Source organism: Coregonus clupeaformis, unplaced genomic scaffold (genome assembly GCF_020615455.1).
Source record: "Coregonus clupeaformis isolate EN_2021a unplaced genomic scaffold, ASM2061545v1 scaf0609, whole genome shotgun sequence".
Classification (NCBI taxonomy): domain Eukaryota; kingdom Metazoa; phylum Chordata; class Actinopteri; order Salmoniformes; family Salmonidae; genus Coregonus; species Coregonus clupeaformis.
In genome coordinates, this window is record NW_025534064.1 from 36802 (window position 1) to 43217 (window position 6416).

The following is a 6416-nucleotide window of genomic DNA, read 5'->3' on the forward strand; positions in this document are numbered from 1 at the left end:
ATAGCTTCGGCACCCAGGCTGGGGAAGTCCCCAAGACCTCTCTTCGGCACGTGTCCGGACATGCCACCGAGGCAATATTAGTAGTAGTAGTAGTAGTAGTAGTAGTAGTAGTAGTAGTAGTAGTAGTAGTAGTAGTAGTAGTAGTAGTAGTAGTAGTTGTTGTTGTTATTGGTGTTATTGGTGTTGGTGTTGGTGTTGGTGTTTGTTTACGGCTTACCTAGTACCTCTGGCTCAGAGCTTATGCCTCTAACGTGTAGCCTGGGTCGTTTTGACCCAGACAGGACAGGACAGGACAGGACAACGCTAGGGGTTATACAGCAACTCGCTCTAACACTCTGACATGTAGCCTGGGTCTTTTTGACCCGGTCAGGACAGCAGGTGGAGACATAGAGCGAGTTGCTCTAACACCTAGGCTCTAACACGTAGCCTGGGTCTTTTTGACCCGGTCAGGACAGCGGGAGGGGATATACAGCCACTCGCTCTAACACCTAGGCTCTAACACGTAGCCTGGGTCCTTTTGACCCGGACAGGACAGGACAGGACAACGCTAGGGGTTATACAGCCACTAGCTCAAACACATAGGCACTGACACGTAGCCTGGGTCTTTTTGACCCGGTCAGGACAGCAGGAGGAGATATACAGCCACTCGCTCTAACACCTAGGCTCTAACACGTAGCCTGGGTCCTTTTTGACCCGGACAGGACAGGACAGGACAGCGGGAGGAGATATACAGCGAGCCACTCGCGCTAACACCTAGGCTCTAACATTAACCCCCCCAAAAAATAAATAAATAAATGAATATAATATAATTAATTATGTTTATGGGAGTGGTCATTGAATCCACAATATAACAGGTTCGTGTCTCACAGACAAACAACATCCATCGAAGCTATGTCGACTTTCCAGAACACAGAAAACGCAAAGGGCGATTCTCGCTGCATCACTGCAGTGTTTGACATACACACGTCGGACTCCAGTCACGTAACAACTACTACTACCGACAATACCACCACCACCACCACCACCACCACCGTCGTCGGCACCGTGATCGGTCTGGGCATCGTCGGAGGGTCGACTCGACTGAATCTGAGCACCATCAACTTCAACGACATCTATTCTGCGTTCAATTGAGTAGTGAACAACATACCCATACTTCTCGGGTACACGGTGAAAAGCCTCTCGGTCATGCCCAACAACAAACTGGAGGTGAGACTATTTGTCGAACCCAAATATAGTCTGTTGAGGTATGAGCTGTGGCTCGTTCGGGTCGTAGGACAGGCTCTGCTCTTGTGGTTTTACCACGGTGCAGTGTCACACATCATGGTGACACACGGGACCATGTGCAGAAGATACACCGTGAAGCTGTGGGATGGTGTCCCTGTGCTGCAACGTTGACCGGTTTCGACGACAGCGAGTCTTGTACTTGTGCTTTGTACTACGACATGTGGGACATGGACGTTCGTCACAGCCACGTCCGAGACCATTTGTTGACATATTATCGGACATATCGGCAAATGCCATGCGACATCTCATCCGTGTGTAGCGGTGTCCACATGACAGATCTCTCAGATGAGGAACAGACACTTCTGATGAAGAAAGTCGCCTGGATATTTCAAGGCTTTTCTGTTGGCCCCAAACAACACGCCATGATGGGGATCCGTGCGAGCCTAGGCATACCTTGTGATTTCACGAAAACCCAAAATGTTGTACCGCAAGTCTACAAGTTGACAGACTGTCAGAATGAAACACGTGCGGAGATGTTCAATTGTCAGCAAGCCGAAGAGCAGATGACATATATTCACTTGTCGAGGAAATGGTTATCTTGGGTTTCCAGCATTGTCCTCGACTAGTGACACACACACACCTACAATATTACAAGGGAATCACCAGATTCTTTACCAAGTAACACTTTTCACTGTAATGTCTGTACCTACAATGTGACCAATAAAAGTTGATTTAATTTCATTTGCAAGGGTCCCGTTCACAGCACAGCACACACTCGCTCTAACACTCTAACACGTAGCCTGGGTCGTTTTCACCCCAGCCAGGACACGAGAGGACAACGCTAGGGGTCATACAGCCACTCGCTCTAACACATAGGCACTGACACGTAGCCTGGGTCTTTTTATTTTTATTTTTATTTTTGTTTGACCCGGACAGGACAGCGGGAGGAGATATACAGCCACACGCTCTAACACATAGGCACTGACACGTAGGCTGGGTCGTTTTGACCCCGGACAAGAAAGGACAGGACAGGACAGGACAGGACAGGACAGCGGCACGGGATATACAGCCACTCCCTCTAACACATAGGCACTGACACGTAGCCTGGGTCTGTCTGACCCCGGACAAGACAGGGCAACGCTAGGGGTTATACAGCCACTCACTCTAACACGTAGCCTGGGTCTTTTTGACCCGGACAGGACAACGGGAGGGTTATAAAAAAAAATTTCAATGAATATTTTCTAAAATCATGTTTTACGCAAAATCCACAATGCAACTAGTTCGGCATATGAAGGGATACAATTTTTTTTATAACAGAGGTGAAAAATATTTGTTCTACATTTTGCATGAAAAGGGTCTAAAATATTTTTTTTACGTTCAGCACTAGTAGGACAGACGTAGAATACAATTTAGAAGGGTTTTCAAATGTGATTTAAAAAAAAAGCTTTCTTCAATGAATATTGTCTAAAATCATGTTTTAGGCAAAATCCACAATGCAACTAGTTCGGCATATGAAGGGATACAATTTTTTTTATAACAAACGTGAAAATATTTTTTATACATTTTGCATGAAAAGGTTCTAAAATATTTTTTAACATTCAGCACTAGAAGGACATATGTAGAATTCAACATACAAGGGTTTTCAAATGTGATTAAAAAAATTTTTCAATGAATATTGTCTAAAATCATGTTTTAGGCAAAATCCACAATGCAACTAGTTCGGCATATGAAGGGATACAATTGTTTTTATAACAAACGTGAAAAATATTTTTATACATTTTGCATGAAAAGGGTCTAAAATATGTTTTAACGTTCAGCACTAGAAGGACGTATGAAGAATATAACATACAAGGGTTTTCAAATGTGATTTAAAAAAAAATAATTCTATGAATATTTTCTAAAATCATGTTTTAGGCAAAAATTCCACAATGCAACTAGTTCGGCATATGAAGGGATACAATTTTTTTTATAACAAACGTGAATAATATTTTTTATACATTTTGCATGAAAAGGGTCTAATATATTTTTTTTACGTTCAGCACTAGAAGGACAGGCGTAGAATACAATTTAGAAGGGTTTTCAAATGTGATTTTTTTAAAAGCTTTTTTCAATGAATATTGTCTAAAATCATGTTTTAGGCAAAATCCACAAAAAAACTAGTTCGGCATATGAAGGGATACAAAGTTTTTTTATAAAAAAACGTGAAAAATATTTTTTTTAAAATTTTGCATGAAAAGGGTCTAACATATTTTTTTACATTCATCACTAGAAGGACAGACGTAGAATACAATTTAGAAGGGTTTTCAAATGTGATTTAAAAAAAAGCTTTTTTCAATGAATATTTTCTAAAATTATGTTTTAGGCAAAATCCACAAAAAAACTAGTTCGGCTTATGAAGGGATACAACGTTTTTTAAATAAAAAATGTGAAAAATATTTTTTATACATTTGCATGAAAAGGGTCTAAAATATTTTTTTTACGTTCAGCACTAGAAGGACAGGCGTAGAATACAATTTAGAAGGGTTTTCAAATGTGATTTAAAAAAAAGCTTTTTTCAATGAATATTGTCTAAAATCATGTTTTAGGCAAAATCCACAAAAAAACTAGTTCGGTATATGAAGGGATACAAAGTTTTTTTAATAAAAAACGTGAAAAATATTTTCTTTTAATTTTGCATGAAAAGGGTCTAAAATATGTTTTAACGTTCATCATAAGAAGGACATATGTAGAATTCAACATACAAGGGTTTCAAATGTGATTAAAAAATATATATATTTAAAGAATATTTTCTAAAATCATATTTTAGGCAAAATCCACAATTTAACTAGTTCGGCATATGAAGGGATATAATTTTTTTTATAACAAACTTGAAAAATATTTTTTATACATTTTGCATGAAAAGGGTCTAAAATATAATTTTTTACGTTCAGCACTAGAAGGACAGACGTAGAATACAATTTAGAAGTGTTTTCAAATGTGATTTTTTTAAAAGCTTTTTTCAATGAATATTGTCTAAAATCATGTTTTAGGCAAAATCCACAAAAAAAACTAGTTCGGCATATGAAGGGATACAAAGTTTTTAAATAAAAAACGTGAAGAATATTTTTTTTTAATTTTGCATGAAAAGGGTCTAAAATATTTTTTTACGTTCAGCACTAGAAGGACATATGTAGAATTCAACATACAAGGGTTTTCAAATGTGATTTAAAAAAATAATAATTCTATGAATATTTTCTAAAATCATGTTTTAGGCAAAATCCACAATGCAACTAGTTCGGCATATGAAGAGATACAATTTTTTTTATAACAAATGTGAAAAATATTTTTTATTAATTTTGCATGAAAAGGGTCTAAAATATATTTTTTACGTTCAGCATTAGAAGGACATATGTAGAATTCAACATACAAGGGTTTTCAAATGTGATTTAAAAAAAAAAATTCAATGAATATTTTCTAAAATCATGTTTTACGCAAAATCCACAATGCAACTAGTTCGGCATATGAAGGGATACAATTTTTTTTATAACAGAGGTGAAAAATTTTTGTTCTACATTTTGCATGAAAAGGGTCTAAAATATTTTTTTTACGTTCAGCACTAGTAGGACAGACGTAGAATACAATTTAGAAGGGTTTTCAAATGTGATTTTAAAAAAAAGCTTTCTTCAATGAATATTGTCTAAAATCATGTTTTAGGGAAAATCCACAATGCAACTAGTTCGGCATATGAAGGGATACCATTTTTTTATAACAAACGTGAAAAATATTTTTTATACATTTTGCATGAAAAGGGTCTAAAATATTTTTTTTACGTTCAGCACTAGAAGGACAGACGTAGAATACAATTGTGAAGGGTTTTCAAATGTGATTTTTTAAAAAGCTTTCTTCAATGAATATTGTCTAAAATCATGTTTTAGGCAAAATCCACAATGCAACTAGTTCGGCATATGAAGAGATACAATTTTTTTTATAACAAACGTGAAAAATATTTTTTATACATTTTGCATGAAAAGGGTCTAAAATATTTTTTTTACGTTCAGCACTAGTAGGACAGACGTAGAATACAATTTAGAAGGGTTTTAAAATGTGATTTAAAAAAAAGCTTTCTTCAATGAATATTGTCTAAAATCATGTTTTAGGCAAAATCCACAATGCAACTAGTTCGGCATATGAAGGGATACCATTTTTTTAAACCAAACGTGAAAAATATTTTTTATACATTTTGCATGAAAAGGGTCTAAAATATTTTTTTTACGTTCAGCACTAGAAGGAAAGACGTAGAATACAATTGTGAAGGGTTTTCAAATGTGATTTTTTAAAAAGCTTTTTTCAATGAATATTGTCTAAAATCATGTTTAAGGCAAAATCCACAATGCAACTAGTTCGGCATATGAAGAGATAAAAATTTTTTTATAACAAACGTGAAAAATATTTTTTATACATTTTGCATGAAAAGGGTCTAAAATATTTTTTTTACGTTCAGCACTAGAAGGACAGACGTAGAATACAATTTAGAAGGGTTTTCAAATGTGATTTTAAAAAAAATAATTCAATGAATATTTTCTAAAATCATGTTTTAGGCAAAATCCACAATGCAACTAGTTCTGCATATGAAGGGATACAATTTTTTTTATAACAAAGGTGAAAAATATTTTTATACATTTTGCATGAAAAGGGTCTAAAATATTTTTTTACGTTCAGCACTAGAAGGACAGACGTAGAATACAATTTAGAAGGGTTTTCAAATGTGATTTAAAAAAAACTTTTTCAATGAATATTGTCTAAAATCATGTTTTAGGCAAAATCCATAATGCAACTAGTTCGGTATAGAAAGGGATACCATTTTTTTTATAACAAACCTGAAAAATATTTTTATACATTTTGCATGAAAAGGGTCTGAAATATTTTTTTTACGTTCAGCACTAGTAGGACAGACGTAGAATACAATTTAGAAGGGTTTTCAAATGTGATTTTTTAAAAAGCTTTTTTCAATGAATATTGTCTAAAATCATGTTTTAGGCAAAATCCACAATGCAACTAGTTCGGCATATGAAGAGATACAATTTTTTTTATAACAAACGTGAAAAATATTTTTTATAAATTTTGCATGAAAAGGGTCTAAAATATTTTTTTTACGTTCAGCACTAGTAGGACAGACGTAGAATACAATTTAGAAGGGTTTTCAAATGTGATTA